This window comes from Argiope bruennichi, chromosome X2, assembly GCF_947563725.1.
Source record: "Argiope bruennichi chromosome X2, qqArgBrue1.1, whole genome shotgun sequence".
In the NCBI taxonomy this organism is placed as follows: Eukaryota; Metazoa; Arthropoda; class Arachnida; order Araneae; family Araneidae; genus Argiope; species Argiope bruennichi.
Window position 1 is genome coordinate 17,118,330 of NC_079163.1, and position 22,134 is coordinate 17,140,463.

Consider the following 22,134-nt stretch of genomic DNA (forward strand, 5'->3'; position numbering starts at 1 on the left):
TCAAAATTCGAATTCGATTTATTGCAATAGTTTCTCTATACTTCGTTTACGAGAAAGTAAACATGACTGCGTTAATTCTCTTAACTGTTTGTAGAGTTTGTTTGTAGCATCTAATATCCATATTTTTCAACTAACAATGTGTTTGTTTGTTTCTTATGGCACTTGCCACTGACAAGCCCGCTGTTACGAAGACAGCGATTTAAGCCTGAGGGGGAACGTCTCTTATTTTTTATAGCAGCGCCAACTAGGGCCAAGAGTACGACTTTGCCACTCACGCATCACTCATTCGCTTGCACAACCCCTTTTTACAGGAGGGCACATTCACACATCTCACAGATAGAACAACAGAAGAACAACCATGCCCAAACCGGGACTCGAACCCGGGACGCCCAGATCATGGGGAAGACGCGCTACCCCTATGCCAGGACGCCGGCAACTAACAATCTAGATTTTATTAATCCCATAGCTATGTAATCTGTTTCTTTTTTTTTAAAATTAAGTCGCTCATAAGCGTTGCAATCTGATTTATAAATTACATGGAATCCATAAGTATGCCAAGAGTTTTATACGGACTATAAGTAGGTTTGTTATGACATCATTCCAAAATAGAAGGCGTCATCTAATTAGATAGCAGAAAAAATTACATAGGTATAGGGTTAATAAAATCTAGCATGCATAAAAAGCAGAAAAATGATAATGATAAAATGAAATTCACACATATATAAAACTTTAGACAGACATTGAGATATACAGACTTTAAGATTTTGTAATAGGATAAGCAATAGGAATTATAAATAAGCGATTCAATCAGCTTTATCTAACATGAAGTTATAATACTGAGACTAAATTAAGTAAAATGTGATAACATATAATAATATATATTCATTTTATTAGTGTTTAAACAAAGAAGTATTTTTCCTATACAGTTAATAAATGAAAATCTATTCAATTAAAAAAACATCAGCAGATAAAGAACGATTCATTTTTTTAATTTACTAATTATTCTACTAATTAATTTTTTTAAATTAAACTTATAACGTTATAATAAATCTCAAAGTTAATTATAATTTATTTGTTTATTTTAGGATGGAATGGGGAAATTGATTTTCATTTATTAATTACCTTTCTTTTCTTTTTTCTTTTAAATAACTTTCCTTCTGGTTAAATAATATAAAAAGTGAAACTTTATCATAACTGTAAAAATACTTGCTTTAGCATTGGCAAATATTTATAATTATAAAAATAATTTAGTCTGGAATGAGTTGTAGTCTGTTTGGCAAGAGAATAATTGAATTGTCGAAGGTGAACAATTCGATTCATTGCATTTACCTTGACATATTATTTTGGATCTTTTCTTTAAGAGTCCTTGATCAATTCAGAAAAAGCATCAGTATTATTTCTCACTTCCTGTGCATACAGTTTCGGTATTTTATGCACTTCTTTCAAAAATACAAATAAGTAATAATGCTGATTTTTATTTGAATTTATTTTTAAACATTTCAGAAACAGACGTACTGATGGGAAAACAAACAAACAAACAAAAAAAAAAAAAAAAAAAAAAACGGTTTAATGCAATCCAAAGGTATGCATTTTTTTATTTTCTTATTTTTTTCCTTCCATGCTTTCGGGATTCTCCTTGAATTGGGGGGGGGGGACACGTGTCTCTTACAAACATTATCCATTCTGAAAAATAATAAATTGTTCTATCAAACATAGCGTGATTCACGTGTTTTCGAATCACTTGAGATAAGATGGAGAAGCAACGCTTGCCCTTTCAGATCCCATCATTCATTGAGATGCTCTTGTACCCCCACCCCCCTGCCCATTCGCCTCTCCTTCCTTCCTTCCTCCTCGATTCCCGCCATCTTCGTCGATGTTTATTCGTATAAAGGAATGAAAAGAGGCGGAGTGCTAAACTATTTTGCAGCTCAGATTAGCAAAGTAAATAAATACATTTGTCGGCCTGGGAATGGTGAATTTTTGCGTGTTAGAAATCGAATCAGTGGAGGATTTTCAATTAGGATTATGGATGCTAGTCTGAGGAGGATGGGAAGAAACGAATTCATTAATCTAAAGAACAACTCGCGGGAGACTCGATTGGATACACCAGTCGTATATTTATTAATTCGAAATATTCTGCATTATTTATCAAGTTATTTTAGATCGGTATGATGAGACGCTTTTTAATTATATATAGCTTATAAAAACTTAAATGGAATTTCAATTAATGTTTTTTTTTTTTTTTTTTAAGGAGTTTAATTTCTCAAGATAATTTTCTATTTTACCTTCATGGTCTACTGATATAATTTCCTTCAGTAAATAAATTTTCAGGCTAAAATAGTATCATATATATTATGATAATATAAGTTTAACAAGAATGTTTTACTGCACGAGAACATTTGATGATTTTTTGAGTAAACTGAAACTCATTGTTGAGTTGTAGAAATTGGAACTATCAAGCGAAATTGTAATCGTAAAATAAGTTCAATTTATTTTTAAAGTAAAATAACTTTCTTAAAAAAAAAAAACATTTTTATTTTTATTTTACTTAATATGGATCTTATCATTACAATTGATAATTTTGCCTTTTGTCAGTAAAATATGTTAACTTGAATAAAAATATATTTTTTATAGACCCAGAAGGACTTTTTAAATATTCAGCTGCGACAAAAAACAAAAAGTGAAATAAAAATTATAAACTATGTTCTTTTAATATGAAATTAAATATTATTGTCTGGATAGTATAATTCTTTTCCTATGAAAGATTATTGTGTGTATTAACACAAAAACAGAAATAAAAAAAAAAGGCGAAGTATATTGAAATACCTCTAATACCCTAAATTTCTTTATTTTTTCCCCTTCAGAAAAATCATTCTTTAACCATTTTTCTCCGAGATCTTAATCCAACACTGTAATTATTTATTTGGTAACAAATTTTAATTTACGCCAAACATTAAAACCTAATACTATTTGTTTTCTTGATAATTTTTGACTTGCAACCATTACAATTGTCTCCCTCATAATGAATACTTTCTATGTATAAAATGCTATTTAAAATGCTTCTTTGAACTTTTTCCTAAACATTATTTTTATTTTCTTTGCTAAAAAATTTTTATTTACAGCAAATATTAGAACTGAAAGATTTGTTTTCTTGATAATTTTTATCTTGTATCAATTACATTTCCCTGCCTCACAATGAATGAAGTCAAATCATCACAAAATGACCTATCTCAGCAACCGCGGATAATCTGCAAATTAATTATACGAAAGTCATGAATAATAAATACACAAGTTTTAAATAAAATATCATGGCTCAAAATCGTAGAAGAGAAGGTGGCTATTATTTTTGCTTTTGGATTTTAACAGTCTTTTCCTTGATATTTCAAGTTTTTATTTATATACAAACTCTGGCTTTTTCTTGACTACATTTAATACTTTCAAAATAATCTCATTTCATTTTCTTACCCTTATTTATTGCATAATATACATACTATTATGTAAAAAAATCGTTCTAATATTTCTAACAAAAATCAATTTAGAACAAACAAAATTTAATTCTCAGAAAACAAAATAAAAATAACTCATTTTCACTTATTACATTTCAGATAAGCTTCCTTTATTTTTTTTTTTTTTATTTTTTTTTGTAAACATTTTCCCATGTTTTGCACATCCGCCAATCGATATGTGCAACCAATCGATAAGATGTGTTTCTCATCTAGAAGCACTTCTAGCATGCCAATTATTTCTCACAGGTTTACTCAAGAAAGATGTAGTATAAAATCATATGGAGAGTGCTTAACGAAGAATTTTTGTTGTTGTTGTTGAGGGCCAGTACCCAAACCAAAACAGAATAATAATTCCATTAAGAGAAAAATAAAGTTTTACATATAGAACAGCTGAAAGAAAATATTAGGAATAATATTATACTTTTAAATTAAAAGGAGTATTATCTCAAAATAAAATAAATAATTTAATGACAACAAAATTTTATTAACAATTAGCTAGCTAACTAAACTAAAAAAAAATCACCTGCAAATTGGTAGAATGCTAAATCCATTTGTATCATGCAGAGAAGAAAATATATACTAAAGTAAAAAATAAATCATTTGAAAATTGGTGAAATGCTTAATTCATTTGTATCATACAGAGAAAAAAAATATGTAATGCAGTAGAAATTAAATTACCTTCAAATTGATAGAATGCTTAATTCATTTGTATCATACAAAGAAAAATATATATATATTAAAGTAAAAAATAAATCACCTGCAAATTGGTAGAGTGCTTAATCTATTTGTATCCTACAGAAATAAAAATAGAAATAGAAATATGGTTCTTATCACCAAATTTCTTCTTTATTGTATAAAAAATGTATTAGAAGTATAAATTTTGAACTGCATTTGAAGATGAATATATGCCTGTAATGTATCAAATAATAAATGTAAGACAATTTTATGAGTTTAGTATTATTTTAAAATTCAGAAGCGTTTTGTTTAACATAGTGTGAATTTTAAAAATACATGAAATAAAAAAAAAAAATGTTGAAAGAAAATATTAACAACAATTTGAAGATACCATAATTTAACATAAGATCCTAATTCATAATGTTTGCGATACTCAAAAAAAAAAAAAAAAAAAAAAAACGATATTCACAAATTAAACAAAAATTATTATAAAAAACATTAGCAATAATATCAATTACTTCGTAAATCAACAAAATATTTAAAAGAAGAGGGAATTCTGGTATAACATTTATTAACAATAAATAAGATCTGGATTATAATAGTGGATCAATATTTCACATCTACTAATTTAAAATAACTTTGAATATTAATAATATAGAATTCATACTTTCTTTTTCATAACACGTGGTATGATCAACTTGACGTTCGAAAATAAACAAGTAAATAAAGCCCTCAATATATATATATATTGAATAAAAAAGAGGTATAAGAAACTGAAAATCATTACAGAGTGTGCCTATTACTTTGCATATTCAGTTCAAAACAAAATCAAAACAATTTTCGCTAATTGCACAGATAACTTGACATCCCCCCACCCCCCAAAAAAAGCAAATGAAAGATTACGGGGAATATGTGTATGCAATGAATTCGATACAATGATTCATCTTTCCTACCCACTACATTTCCAAATGGAAATATGATCATTATTAAACTTCTTAAATTGTTTTAACTGCAATAAAAAAAACTTTAAATGCCGGCACTTGAATCACATTTCGATCTACAAACGATGAATAAACGAATTATCATTAGCAATACAATTGTGTATGTAAAGAAATCACCTTGATTATTTGATTCAAAATGGCCAAATTTCATCATGAAGTAGAAGCATGACAGTTGCGCAGAATTGCAGAAACATCTCAAAAACGGCGCTGACACAGGGTCCTCCAGCCTTTTCTCGGAAATTTATGATCCCTCTAAATTTTACGTAAACAAAACACCTGGCGCGCGCATGCGCAGAAACGTGAATCGCCTCCACTCTGACAGTTGGTTTGTTGATGGTGTGGATGTTCTGGCCGGTTTCTCTTTCCTCATCAGAACTCCATCGGAGTAAGAAGATAAAAAAGATTAGGGAGTGATCAAAGCAAAGAAAGAGTAGAACTTTTGAAAAAAATTTCTTCATTTTCTCAGAATCTTCTTACAATTTGAAGATTCTGCTTTTACTTTTACTGATTGGCGATCAGCTGAGCCCGGGAAAAAGCATTGCGAAACATCTTTGGAGGAAAAGGTGCGTAGATAAATTTTCGTGATTGTTAAAAAATTCTGATTAGCAATTATTTTTTTTCTCTTTCATAATGATAAATTATTTTTCTCTTAAATGAATGAGTGAATAAGTTATTTTATAATAAAATAAGAGAATTTGAAGAGAATAAGAATATTTGATGTTTTTTATTAATTTTATAGCTGTGAATGTAATGCGATAGTATGTATGTCCTTATGCAAGGTATTGAAAATAATGATAAAAAATTATTTTAAATAACTTTATAAATTTATAAATGATTTAATTTTCGGCTTATATAAGATTCTTAAAAGTTCTTTGTTCTTGGATGGGATAAAATGAAATAAAAAGTAAGTACGTTTTTTTTTTTTTTTTTTTTTTTCTATTTTGAGCAATATTTTATGTCAAATAATTGACATGATAAATAAAATATTTTATGTCAAGCAATTGAAATTTTTGAATTAGAAAGTTTCGTACAACTTAAATCATTAAATTAGGATCAATAAATAACATTTACAAAGGAAACATAAAATGAAAACTAATTTTTGTTATTCTATTATATATTTATTGTTATTACAGAATTGATTTATTGTTTTCAAGTTTATCAAATGACAGTTTTAACATTAACTTAATTAATAATTAAAATAAGTTGATGTTTTTAGTTTATCAACAAAATTTTCAGCTGAAATTCCAATCTCTCTAACCGTATTTTGGTGACTCAAAATTAATGGGGATAGTATATAAAATATTTATTGAGAAAAATTAACATAAGAAAATATTTAATTTATTCAGTAACGTCTTAATTTTGTGTTTTAAGGAGAAAATTATACAATGTAGTAAATATGCAGTAAATAAGAAAACCAGACTTAGAAAAAAAATGTTCAGGATGGTCAATGTATATCAAATAATTATCATAATCTGAAACATCCATTTTTTTGTGAATGGATGTTTAAAATTATGATAATTATCTGGATATTTATTATAAAATTAATGATAATTAATATTAACATTATAATCCGACAATTTTTTTTAATATTTTAATTTCAATCAAAGGCATACTTTCATTTTCTACAAGAAACAATACTAATGAAAAACAGAATAAACTAATGGGATTCAATGGGCCATATGGGATGGCGACCAGAGAAGAAATTGACCAAAAGGTATCTAAAAGTTTATTACGCATGTTTTATTTTAATTATGAAAAAAATATTATAATGATTTTGATTATGCTGTATACACAAATACGATCAGAGCTTATATCTGGACAGCCATCGATTTTATAACGTTACATAAACAGTATACATTAGTTAAAAAAATTCATAAAAAGATAATCAACAAATAATTCTGAAGTTTACTTGTAATAGATGTTACCTAAATATCATTAGTAAAGTAGATAGTTGCACTTTTATACTATTATCAAAGTAATGTGTAAGATTCGGTTCTTTGATCACGCTACGTTAAAGAATATTAAAAGCTATTTACAATTTAAAAATTAAGCTTGTATTTTATTTATTGAATTAAGCTTATATTCTATTATTAATAGAAAATCTCATCAATTTACTAAGTTATAATTATTTTGTAATTATTAACATTATAAACTTATTTATGAAATTGGAGTAAAAAAAATGGTAAATGCATTATACATTTAAAGAGAATGTTGTGAAGGAATCTTATGAAACATGCAACTTAATTTTTATAATTTTTACATTATGGAGAAAATAAAAATATTTTTACTGTAATTACTTAAAAGATAATCTTAATAACATTAGATGTTGTATAGATATGGATAGTCCTTATTATATCTTCTTATGGATATTCTTTTAAGCATCTACATTTTATTAACTTTTATTAAATTTTGCATTTACAGCAATGAATTTACCAAGTTATAATTACTTTGTAATTATTAACATTCTAAACTTATTCCTGAAATTGGAATAAAAAAATAGTAAATGCATTATAGATATAAAGAGAATGTTGTAAAGGAATCTTATGAACCATGAAACTTAATTTTTATAATTTTTAGATAATGGAGAAAATAAAAATATTTTTACTGTAATTACTTATTAGATAATCTTAATTTCTTTAGATGGTATAGATATGGATATTCTTTTAAACATCCTACATTTTATTAACTTTTATTAAATTTTGCATTTACAATTAGTCAAAAAAAGCATGCACCTTTAATTTTAAATCATAAACTCTCCATTTTTCAAACAAATACAATATAAAAAATTGTTCTACAGTATATTATTTACTATTTTAAATTACAACATCAAAAATAATCAGTAATTAAATTAGTCCTTTTTGGGTTTAATTTTCAACTTATTTTTTTATTCCCCCAGTAAAATTTACATCGTAAAAGTAGGTTGGCTCTCTTTTCAAGATTTGAAAGGGTTAAATACAATAAATTTTGCTCTTTCTTGTATTTTCAAGGTCTTTTGAAAGTTTTAACCCATTTTTCTCAAGATGAGCAATTGTTTTCTCAGTGATTGCCCAATAGTAGGAAATTTAATTGCAAGAAAAGAAAAGCTTTGATCAAATAACACAATATTTTTTAAATCTTTGTATAATGAACGTTTGGAATTTTTTGCTTCTTTTGATATCCATTGTGCATTATAGCCTTTTCCAATTGTTTTCTGCATTTCATGCCTTTGCGATTGGAGCTTTGACCTCCGAATTTTTGATTAAAAATTATTTTTCATTACACTGAAAAATGCATTTCTTATTATCTTTTAAATTGGCTTCTTTTAGCGTTATATTTAATAAAATAAAGTGTTTGCATTATTTGCTGTGATATTCATAGTGTCTTAAAAAAGATTTAATAAGTCCATGTCTTAATAAAACGTTGTCACACTGGCGTTACAATATTATTATGCAAACTCCTACATCAAATTGACCGTGTTTCGTTAATACTTATTCTGTATTTTAAACAATTATATAGAATTTCTTCATGAAGAAAATTGCCTTCTATTAATAATCTAGATTTTTTAAGAATAATATATTCTAATTCACACATATTCTATAAATTTAATTTTTAATATTAAATCTAGTTTCCTTTAGTAATATTCTTATTCTAAAAGTAAAATTTTAATTCTTATCTTTTCATAATATTTTAGTTTCTTACTTTAATTATTTTATATCAAAAATATGGATGCCAAAACTAAAATGTTAGAACCCAAGATTCTGATATAAATATATTTAGTAAATTGGAATTTTAATCTCATTTGTAATATAATTTAACTTCCAGTTAATGTCCAAAATTTCTTCATGTTATCATTATGACTTAATTTTTGAAAGTATTACCGGATTTTTGATAAAAATTATTATTTCCTCATATTTACTATGTTAGCTAAAGTGTGTTTATTTATTTCTTTTTATACAGTTTTGTTACTTTCCATTTTTTCACCTACAATAAATCTCTTAATTCATGGTTATAACTATATTGGAATTTGAAAATTAATATTTTTGGAAATAATTTCTAGATGGTGTTAAATATATGAAAACAATTTTTAACCAAATTAATGTATTAATTAATACATTAAAGCTCTAAACTTTAAAAAATATTTCGGGAACAAAATAACTATACAAAATTATAGAACTCCAGTACCCAAGGAAATGAGTGGAGAATCGATTACAATTTATCAATTTTACACAACTATGAAACCTCCAAAATTAACTAGAAACGTTTAAAAATTGGGAGGAAAGCCAGAAAATTCAGTAAATATGAGAGAAACTGTAAAGCAGGAAGAGTTCTATTGTGGTTTTGGAATGCTAACAGTTTTTGAGAAGACAATGTAGCTACAATCGGCAGAACAATAAATCAGTTACCTACTTGGATATTTTGAAAGGTAGCTCCATTCAAATCTCATATTAAAACTTGAGGGATCATGCATCTTTTCATAAAACAATGCTCCTGAATGCAGGAATTGCAGAGAAATAGCTACTTAATTATGCAAGGAAATGATTCAAAACTCCACCCCTGTCGTTAGATATTAACCTCTCATTGGCCTTTGTAGAATTATGCGCCTGGATTGGCTAATTAGAAAACACAAATATCAATTATGTCAGTATAGTCGTTGGAGAGGAGTGGCGGAAATGACCGTTTTCTGTCACTCAAATTTTTGTGAATTTAATTTTATGGAAAATGAAAACAGTCATTGAAGTCGGAGACTATAGAAAACATTATTCATTTTTTTCGTTTTTCCAAAGAAATTTGTAAAGCTTGCCGTTTTTTTCCAAATTTTGTTTTGACTTCTGTATTCACGTTTGTGACATAAAATACATGCCATTTTAAAGGGAAATTCGTTTTTATATAATTTTTTTTGTTAACTTTACATTTGAAATAAAGAATGATTTCATATTAATGAAACAACAATTTTTTGTGCAGTCTATAACATTAATTTTTTTTAGAAGTATAATGCTGTAGTTGTAAATACTTTTGTAATAAAGTGTACAGTATAGTCTGATAACTTAAAAGTTTGATCAATTGCGCATTCTTCTATTGTAGCGGCACTTTTTTGAAGAGATTTATTACTATTATTTGAATTAATCCAAACAAATAGCGATTTTAAGTCATGTTGCTTTCAGACACTGCCGTACGAATGTTTACATTTTAAAAGCATAAATCTAATTGATAAACCACAAAAGTTATCAACAATTTCAAGTGTTTTAAAAGCAATAATTGAATCAAAAATAAAATGTACAGTCCTCGATGTTACTGACGCAATAAGAATGTTCTGTAATCGCTTGCAGTCGAAGCATGATTCTCGGGAGAAATAAGGAGAAAAGAGAGAGAGAGAGAAATGAAGCCTAAATAATTATGTATAAATATTTTTGAGCTAATATTATCTAGCTGCCAATATCAATGCATTTTAGTTACTATATCAGAATATAAAAAATGAACACAGCAGTTATAAAATCAATTTATATTAATATAAATATATTTAAAATGTTAGCATTTAAAACAATATTTTCAAACTTATTGACTGATAAGTCAAAATATGCAAGATATGATCCTCTAAAATACCTTCATTTTGTCTCTAATACCCTAATTTTGTCTAGATTATAAGGATGCATATATCTTTATAATATATTAAAACTTTCAAAAATAACTACTCTACTTTCTTATATTGAATATCTGTTGAATTGGTTAAAGTATTGATGTATCAAAAACTTGCTCAGCACTACCAAATATATAATTTCTAATCACATTATAAATGCAATTATTGAAATAACCATTAGAATAATATGTGAATATAATAGTTAAAAAAAATCGTTATATATATCAGATTAATTCTCTAGTCAAGAACTTAACATTTTTTAGATATTATTCGGCTGCAATATTTTTTTTTCTATGCGCGTTGTTATGATCATATGATAATTTATATATCAGAATTATATTTAGTATGCAATGTAATTTTTCAAATCGAAGAATGGCTTAGATGGTTGCCATGAATATATATATTTTTTAATTCTAGATATAATTAGTTGTGCATTTCATAAGAAGTTAATTTTGCTTAGTTTTAGAGTAAAAGCTCCATAATGATTAATTTTCCCATCAATTCTGTTTTATAATTAACGAAAATATGTATTTATAAATAATTTTACTAAATATTTTATTCCCTGAAACATGCATTGTTCAGTCTTCATTAAAAAAATATTTGCACACCAATTTGTGCACACTTATGAGATTTTACTCTGATTTTGACATAATTTTACAATTCTGTTTAGTATCGAAATTACTGATGATCAAGAAAAGTCCGACTCCAGTCAACTATCTTATAATTATTGCAATTTAAATTAAATTCATACTTGACCAAAATTACAACTAATTTTAATTAAATCTCATGTTTTTAGAAAGAAATTCTGCTATGCATCTTTTTAACTTTCAAATATAAGAGTCTAAGCCATTGGCTACACAACATCCAATACATTTTCATTTTGTTTACTCATCCAAATTTAGTTCAAACAATAATGCATTTTAATGAAGGTTTTTATTTCTGCTATTGATTTCATATTTTACAATTTATTTTTGTCACAGTTACTGATTCCAACATGGCAAAAATTATGTAAGTTCTATTCTAATTTATTAGGCAAACTAGTTGTTATTTAAAATTTTAAATACAATTTGTGTTTATTAACATTTATGTGAGTATTGTAACTTACAATAACACCATTGTATTTCATTTGTAATAATCATTTATTATTTCATTTGTTTTATTTTTTATTGACTAATATTAAATATTAGAAAAGATAATTACTAAACTATACTTCAAGCACTATTTACAATAGGATTCCCATGGACATTAAAAAGACACTAAATATAAAAATTCTTTCAGGGTCCCCTAAAAAGGATATAATTTGTGTTTCAAAGCCCTAAAGACCCCCACCCCCACCTTTTTTTTTTTTTTTCAAAACATCCCTTTCTCGATTCTAATATCTTAATTTCATCTCACTTGAGCTCTCAGCATAAAATAAAGAACAAAAAATCCTACATCAAATGTACATTCAACATCAGTAGCAGAAACTGAGGATAATACTCTAAAACCACTTGTTGATAAGATAGTGCCATCATCCTCAAGTTAAATTCAGATTTCAAGAAACATTGTTCTAGATGTTGAAATAAAATGTACATTGAAGTGCATTACTTCACATTATTCTTACAGTTTCTGCATGGGTATGAATAATTTGTTTAATGTTTCATTTATACTGTATTTGCAGACCAACAGAATGTGCATATTTCATTTGCTTTGGATTTGCCCCATATTTTACTTCACTGTTGTACAATATTGCAATGTTGAATATTATACTTTGTTAATTGATGAATCATTAAACAACTCTCTACAAAGTAAACAGATGGGTAGACTAGTAAGATTTTGGAACTCAAATGCCCAAAAGTTGAAACAAGGCATTTAACCTCAGTTTTTATATGCCATTCTACAACAGAAGATACTTTAAAAGCATTTAATATTGCTTTAAATAAATTAAATCTGAAGAAAGTGGTATAAATTTCAATAGATGGGCCAGCAGTTAACTGGAAATTCTTCTTCATCAGCAAAAACGAATCAGAAATTAGTTCCATTATGAGTTGCTAAATAGGAGCAGCTGTGTTTGCATATTTTAAATAATACCTTTAAAGTAGAAAATAGAGCAACCTGGCATTTTCACAGTCTATTTGCAGATATTTATTGTTTATTTAAAAATTCCTCGGCACTTAAAGAAGACTTTATTAAAATTTATTTCACAAAAAAAAAAAAATAAGTCATTCAAATTTTACTCCCATATATGGCTGGGAAACTTGGCAGTAGCTGAAAGAACGTTAAAAATTTGGGATGGTATAAAAAATTATGTATAAACAGTTAAAAGGAGGAAGTTTCCAAAAAGCAGCTGTAAATCATATACCATAATATCACTGGCTGTTAAAGATAATCTGACACGTGCTGATATAAATTTCTTTATTTCTTTAGCCAAAATAATAGATAGTATCCTTTTTAACTCTTCATCAGTCTAGTAAGCCTCTTTTGCCATTCTTTGCTGAAGATCTAATAAAATTCATCCTAGATGTAACTGATATATTTAATATTATGAAACAATAATGTGTTGGAAATAATAAAAAAGTGTTTATAAATTACCAAAATTAAATTGTGAAGGTACTTTAGTTCTTTCCCCTCTTTCTAAGATTCTCTTTGGTATGACTGGAGACAAGATTTTGAAACACTTGATACTTCTAAAGCTGATATAAGAAAAAGATATTTTGGATTTAAAATTTCAGTGTCAAGCCTTTTGTTTTGAAGATGCTAAAAGAAGTTTAGAAAAATCAGCAATGAGTTTCAGAATAATTAGTTGCTTATGTTGTATTGATTCCAGAAAATTGGTTTCAAATAGTTGACTGTTGTAACAAATAGTTGACTGTTGTTGGACTGTTGTAACAAATAAAAAAAATGTATTTTCTCATTTAGTCAAAATACAGCATACGAAAGAAAATAAATATGATTGTATATTAATTGAATTGAATTATTTTCTTAGTAAACTAGTAATACCAAATTCATCAAAAATTATATTCTTCTGAGAATTTTTACATCAGAAACAGTCGCTACTGACAGTTTTTATATGGGTATTTAGGAAAAGGTAATAACTTTATCAAATTGTGGAAAATAATGCATATAATTTTAATACTTTATCATGGGTAAACTGATATAGAAAGGTTTTTTTTCTTGTAATTTAAAAAATGAAAACATAAAAGAACTAACTTTTATACTCAGCGAAATAGTTTCGAAGTTGATATTTCCATGAATCACGAAAAAATTGTTTGTATAAGGGGCAAAACAAAAATATTTGACTTACTTTTAAAATCAAAAGAAAGAGAAATGCTTTTATGATGACTGATTTAAATGAACTAAAAAATAAGAAAGTGCAATCGAAAGTGAAACTTATAAAGTGCAATCGAAGAATTGGAAAAACGTTCCAAAAAATTGAAAACTTAGTACAGAAAGCCAATTGAGCAAATGATTTAAAATATGTCTTATCAATCGAATAGTTTTTGATGCCCAGCAAAGGTGAAAAAAATCGGAATTAAGAAAATATTGAGGAAATATTAAAAGGTAAAGGGTTAAAGGTGCTTAAAGGGTTAGAAGAACACTAATTTCTTCCCTCCTTGTAATAGCATTTTCTGTACCTAGTACATTTCTATGCATTCAAACATTTAAAGTTTTCTGACTCCTGATAAAAAGTTGTTAATTTTTGTGCTTTTCATGGTGCTATGACTCTTCATAGCGGTTGTGGTGAAAACACGAATAGTGTTCATTATTTTGAAACATTATTCAAAATCAATAAATTCTACAAATGTCAAATTGTACAGTACATAATTCTTTACAGTTTAATTTTAAAAAAAAATTATTTAATTATTTATAAAAGCAAATTGGAAATGTTATCGCAATCTAGATGGAAATTTCGTATCCAATTATTTTTCTAACAAGCATGCTACATTAGTTGATAACAGCATATCAAAACATTATATTCCAAATAGCCTTATAAAGAGTGCGAGTAATCTTAAAAACTTTTAAGGCCTTAAGTTTTTATAGAGGAAAAGAATGGGAACCTAGTACAAATAAAAAATCTAAGCTCCTTACTTAAAAAAACAAAAACAAATCTACTGTAATGGCACAGATTTTAGAAATTTACAAAAAAGAAAAGTATCAATTTAGTGTAAAAAACTGAAATTCGAATAAACATATTTGTCTTAAACCAGAATTTAGAAAAATTTTCTAGTAAAATATAAGAGAAAACTCTTTGATTTTAAATTTAAAAATGGGAGTACATGAAATTGAAGGATGTAGAATTCCAATTCAAGATCATATTTAAAAAAATTGTTTTATCAAATTAGAGGCAGTGATTGGTAATGTAAAATATAAACTAATTATTGATTTTTAATTCTTTTTATTTAATATTGAATTGAATGTTTACTTGGGATAAAATTTCAAAAGAGCCTTCGACATGCCTTTTTATAAAAGAAATATATTTCAAGAATTCAGATCCTTTCTTTCATTAAATTAAATTTTTGAAAATAATGCAATAATCGATGTCATAATCGCTGAAAATATAACAAATATATACAAGATATCGGTTAAAGTCATTTGCTGAATAATAAAGAAATTTGATAAAAAGTTAATTTTTTAAAAGTTCAAAAATACTATTTTAAAATTAAATGAAAAAAAAAAAACTAAAATGCTGCATTTTTAAAAAAAAAAAAAAATAAAAGCAAAAATTCGGCCTTCTACAGCAGCATCGAAAATTATTTCAACTGTTTACGAGTTCTATATTTATTAATTGAATTTCAATGAGCTTATGTAACTGTAAATAAAGATTCTCTTTTGATTAGTCGAGAATTTATTAAAAGAAGGGCAACAAAATATCAATAATTCAATAAATTGCTTTATGAGCTATATAGCAACACCTATGTAATAATGTGCAAATATACGAAACGAAGCAATGTTTTGTTAATTTTCTTTAATTTCAGGTGATTTCCTAAAAGGCTTTATTTGTTATGTGTTTTCAATCATAAGCTTGCCAAGGTGAATCAAGACTCAATTTACTAACATTTTTTTTTTCATTTAAATATTTTATCGGAATTATTTTCTATATAAGATTCCCTTTGTATTATCCATATATTTTTTTATTTGTATTTAACAACTGCAAAATATAAAATTTGTATTTCAAAATTTTAAAAATCCTTTTTTAGATTTAACGCATGTAAAATATTTCGAATACTTTTGAAAGGAAGCTAACTGCTATATATACGCAAAGTTTTTACAAACTAATGTAATTCAATGCGATAATGGTAAGATATGAACACATGAATCCAAGGAAATCATAAAATGTTCATTTCGAGTATTAATATGTCATTCGTATTATTTCGTCATTCGGATCTATATGATGGGATACTATTTAATTATATGGAGTTTGCATGAACTTAGTGGAATTTCAGTTAATGCTAAAAATAAGTTGCATTTCTATAGGAAATTTTCATTCTTTCCTCCATACTCTAATTATATACTTTTCTTCAGAAAATAAAATTTTTAGACTAAAATATCATCTGAATATGTTAAAAAATCTATCAAGTTAACAAGAGTGTTTACGATTCATTTAGTTCACCCGAAAGTTTGGCGATTTATCGAATAAATTAAAACTCATTTTATGTAGAGGTAAAAATTTATCGACGCATTGAAAGAAATCTTAAACAAATCATTCAAATACAAATGTTTTTCATAGCGGTAATTATAATAAAAAGAACGAAAAAAAAAATCTTTTATATATTGAAAAAACAACAAGAATTCTCTATTCAAACAATTAGATTTATACCAAGAACAACCAAGTTCTAAGTGCAAGAAATTTGAAGATCTCTATATTTGTATGATGCATCTAACCCTTTCCCCCATTGCACCCCACCGTCAACGTTCTTTCTGATATATTGCAACACCAAAGCGCTTCTTAAAATTTTCAATACAATTTAATAACCGTAAACTACTTAAATTTTGGCTAAACTTAATTCAGAAAATTCTCATATATGTGAGTTCCAGCAGCAAATTCCTTTCTTTGACATGATAAAGACTTTACAAGATAAGCATAAGCATACTATTCTGATATTACATTTCTGATCATTTTAAACAGATATCGGAATAAATTAATAATAAATAAAAATAAAATGGATCGCATAAGTTAGACCATGGAATCTCGAAATATCTCCAAAAGTAAGAATTCTAATGGAGGAAGAGGGAAATTTTGTCTTCTTTTTCGAGCCAGATGAACTAAAAATTTGTCATACACTTTGATACCGCTTGTTGTAGTCTGTCTTTTTTTTTATTATCACACTACTTTTATACGCCCATTTCTCGAGATCTTAATAATAACAATATTATTTTCTTTGGCAACACATTTCCATTTACACCAAACATTAAAACTGAACTATTTGTTTTCTTGATAATTTTTGACTTGCAACCATTGCATTTATTTCCCTCATAATGACTATTTTCTATGAATAAAATGTTATTTAAAATGTTTTTATGAAGTGTTTCCTAAACATTATTTTTATTTTCTCTGAAACAAATTATCATTTACAGCAAGCAGTAGAACTAGACTATTTGTTTTCTTGATAATTTTTGTCTTGCAAAGATTATATTTCCCTGTCTCACACTGACTAAAGTCAAACAGAATTGCCTGTCCCAGAACCGCAAATAATCAGCAAATTAACCATACGAAAATTATATGAATAATAAATACATAAGTTTTAAATAAAATATCACTATTCAAAATCGTAGGAGATTAAGAGAAGAGGGTAGTTATATTTTTTGCTGTTTGATTTTCCTAGTACTTTTCTTGATATTTCGAGCTTTTATAAAAAGAATCTCTGGCATTTTAAAGCTAAATTTAATACTTTCAAAATAATCTCATTTCATCTTCTTCCCCTTATTTATTGCATAATATACTCTTAATAGTATGTAAAAAAATAGTTCTAATATTTCTATCAAAAATCAATTCAGAATAAACAAAATTTAAGCATCAGAAAACAAAACACTATTCTGATATTGCATTTCTAGTAAATTTAAACGGGTATCGAAATGAATTAATAATAAATAAACACGAATCATATTTAGAAGATGGTCCATTGAATCTCAAAATATCCCTAAAAGTAGGAATTCTGATCGAGAAAGAAGAAACGTTTCTGCTTTTTCTCAAGTCAGGGGAACTAAAAATCTATCATCCCCATCGACACTTACAACCGAGGGAGATGGGAATGAATCTATTAACAAGGTCATAACAACTAAACATGTCTAGGTTTAGTGGTAAGGTCTCAGTTTCGAGGTCAAAAGGTTAGTGTTTCGAAACCCGATTCCGCTAAAGGTCAACCAAATATGCGGGGCTGTTATACGTTGTAGTGCAAGTTCCCTGGATGCTATTGACAGAGGGTGCACAATCGAGGAATAAACTAGCTGCATATAAAGAAAAATATTCCTTTTCAAATTCTTATATCTAAGGTTCTTCAAAATGAAATGAACAAATAAATTCTCATTTTAATATCTCGATGTATTCAATTTATCTCAAAATTTACAGAATTCAAATCACTACAATATAAGTTCCCGGTGCAACCATCGCCTGTGACATTGACAATTGAGTCTTGATCATTTGGAAGCATATTTATTTTAAAGTGAAGTAAAAAGCAGATATAAATATATCCTAGTAATATAAACGAAATCATGTAAATATAATTTGATATAACTACGTAGATATATTTTTTATAGTTATATATATATATTTTAAAAAATTAGGGTATAAAGAAAAAATTATCAACACGACATGGGACTTGATTTTAAAGGAAAAAATAAAAAAAAACATATTTTTTTCACCGAATCTTCCCACTAGTCAGAAAAAAAATGTATTGTTTCAAAAAAAAAAAAAAAAAAATAGATTGCTTAAAAATTCTATAAATTAAACATAATTAGAACCGGAAATAAATTTCGCTAAAAATAAAAATGCTAATTGCAAGAATCATAAACAATGAAAACTCATATGTGATGAAAGATGGCAGAAAAAAAAAATAAGGAATTATTATTAAGTGGATATTTTGACAATTTTTTCAGAAATACAGAATAACGAAGACAGAAACAATGGCAATTTTGGCTCGTTTGAAAATGAATTCTTCGCCAGGAATTTAACTCTCTTATAAATTTGTATATTGTGAGAACATTTTAGAGCCAAGAGGTTAAGATTTATTTAACATGTCAATTAATTACTTCACGGTGTTTGGCAATGAATAACCAATCACGTTATTTTTAAATAGTTACATAATCTCATTGAAATTCAAATCATAAATAAAAATTATAATATTTATAAAGATTGAAAATATTTTTCAATACTGAGTGTCGAATTTTTACTTTAATTAAAAAAAAAAAATGCTGCATTCTAACTTCTTTGTCTTCATTTAATTTCAAAGTAGCGTTTTTTAATTTTTTAAAATAAATTTTTCAATTAATTTCTTTATTTTTTAGCATAAAAATCAATGGCATTAATTAATATTCTATACTCGTTTTTTATACTCTCATTTACTGTGATAACGATTGATGAATTATTTTCATAGATTTAATTCAATGAAAGAAAGGAACCGAATTCTTGAAACATTCCTTCTTTATGATAACACATGTAGAAAATCTTATCCCAGTTAACTGTCTAACTCAATATTAAAATAAAAAGAATCCAAATACAATAATCAGTTTAAATTTTACATTATCAACTGCTAACTCAAAATTTATAAAAAAAATATCAAAAAATTAATTATTTAAATAAATATGCTCCTGAAATGGATTTCTACACCCTTCGGTATGCATATAAGGTTTATCATGTATGTGGGCATGGTACGTGTTAATTCTGCTTTTATGAGTGAAAACGAAATCGGAATTATAATCCGTTGGCATGGTGTGGAAATTAGGAAAAGGGGATACCAGCTGAAATCTTGTCCTCCTCGTCTGACTGCAATTAAAAGGAATGGATCCTTTCTCTAAATAACCCTCGTGTTCCTTTAAAACGGGACGTTAAATATAACTAAACTATAACTTAACAAATATTAGTTCTAAGAATACATTTGCATTGGTTTCTTCTTCTAATGCTTTCTCAAAGTGACTTCCCTATTAATTTAGTATCCAATGAAAAATTATTTTATCTTACAAAAGCTAGAGCACACATGGTGAAAATGCCAGCTCCAGAATTCAGCCAAGTAAATTTACAGGTGATTAATTCCATTGAAACATTGGAGCTTTGTTAACAATTTGTACTTTCTTGCAATGACTCTTTTTACACATTGTATTCAGAAAAAAATCATACCATTTCTATAATTTAATGCCACATAATCGAAATGCAATCTAATTAAATTATCAATTCTTACATCAAAGCAGCTTGTCTTTGTCTAGCATCAATGCAGCTTGTCTTGAAAAAGAAAATATCTCAAATTGACTGAGAAACACAGCTAGCCCCCTGACACTATATTTGCTGTTATAGAATATATTTAAATTTATAGAATATATTTAAATAAATAATTTTATAGAATATATTTAATTTTTAATTTATTAAGAATATATTTATAGAATATATTAAAGAAATATATTTTATTTATTATTGAAATTCTTATTAAGAAATTTTTGAATATTGAGTTTCAGATATTGAAACTGTCATACAAAATGAGTTCAATTTATGCTTAAAGAAATATAACTTTCATTCAGAAAAAGTATATTTGTTTTATTTTTATGCATGTGAATCTTATTACTATAATTGGTATTTTTGTCTTTTGATAATGAAATATGTTACTGTGAGTAGAGAGATGTGTGTGTGTTTTTTAAATAATACTTAATACAGCTTGGAAAGAACAACAAATTGTGAAATAAAAATTAGAAACAAATTTCTTTTAATATGATATTAAATATTATTTTCTGGATTGTATAATTCCTTTTCTATGAAAGATTATTTTGTGCATCAGCACAAAAATATAAATTAAAAAAAGACTAATTACACTGAAATCTCTCTGGCCACCTAGATTAAGTGTTTTTTCTTTAGAAAAATCAATCCTTGACCATTTTCCGTGTTTTAACTACTATCTGGCATGAAATAATGCTAGCTTGCCTATCATCTTGCATTTTGTATATTTTATACATCCATTGCCAGAGATCTTAATCCTAACATTGTTCCTATTTTCTTTGGTAACAAATTTTTATTTACAAGTATTAACCACTGAGCATTTTTTTTTTTTGATAATTTTGACTCTTAACCATTACTGTTCCTCCCCAATGAATATTGCCTATGTATAAAATTTGATACAACAGATCTTATGTCTCAACCTGGATCTAAGTATTTCCAATTATTTAATGTTTATTTATAACAATATACATATTTATTTGAAGTCGATTATAATTTTAATTTCAAAGTACACAAGAATTCTCAATAAATCTTCCTATAAAAACTTTACTGAAATCAAATTCTTTTCGATATTCATTTAAAAATTTTGTGAAAACATATAAAAATGTTTTGCATTTAATTTATATCTAATTTCTTCAGATAACAGAACATTATTTTCATGAGAACAGCAGAAAGTAAAATCTTGCTGAGCCTCTAATGCCTTATAATGGCTCATTTATTAAAAACTGGGCTGCCAGAAAAAAAAAAAAAAAACAGATCGCAAACTACAAAAAATATTAAATTAAATAAAATATTAATATTTAAGTGCTTTTGTGTAAGAGATATTTAATTAAACCGTACATATAATATGGGTAAATAACATTTTATCCCCAGATAAAAATTTGTAAATATTGTTTTATTCGTAGGTACAGCAAGTACATAGAAAATTTATACTTTTATTTTCCCCAAACTGGAATCTTACTGTAACAACAAAACAAACATTAAGCTCGGTACACAAGATTTATTTAAAATTAGTCCTTGGAAATCAATTAATAAAATCGAAATTCAGTGATGCATCAAATGTTTAATCAGATTCATTCAATAGCACTTTTTATATTAACAAATTAAAAAAATATATTAATTTCCACAGACAACACACATTTTAATAAACTTTTATCTGTTTTTAAATATTCTCGCAGAAATAGACTGCAAAAACCGCAACCAAATAAATATACAAAACTAAGAAGAATTATTTTATTTAGAAATTCGATTTTATTTGCTCTCGAAAATTTAGCAGTTGAAAAAATAAAAACTTAGTTCATTATATAAAACTAGGGGGCTCCGCCCCTTGCTCACTTATGCTCGCCAACCCCCGGGAACTGTTAATGCAGTTCCTCTCGGATCGCTTCGCTCGCTCGCCATCAACTAAACCACTTTAGTCTAGAAACAGATATATGCAGATTC

At 26.5% G+C, this 22,134-nt stretch overlaps 2 protein-coding genes across 3 annotated transcripts in view; one reads left to right on the forward strand and one right to left on the reverse strand.

Moving 5' to 3' along the window:
* Positions 1 to 22,134, reverse strand: part of LOC129959649 (uncharacterized) — a 34,205-nt gene that overhangs the window by 11,081 nt on the left and 990 nt on the right. The gene's annotated exons all lie outside the window — the stretch shown is intronic.
* The window catches only part of LOC129961076 (uncharacterized), a 71,656-nt gene continuing 55,048 nt past the window's right edge, over positions 5,527 to 22,134 (forward strand). For both annotated transcript variants that reach the window (XM_056074884.1, XM_056074886.1), the window contains exon 1: positions 5,527 to 5,745. The gene's annotated coding sequence lies outside the window, so the exon portion shown is untranslated. The remainder of the gene's footprint in view (positions 5,746 to 22,134) is intronic.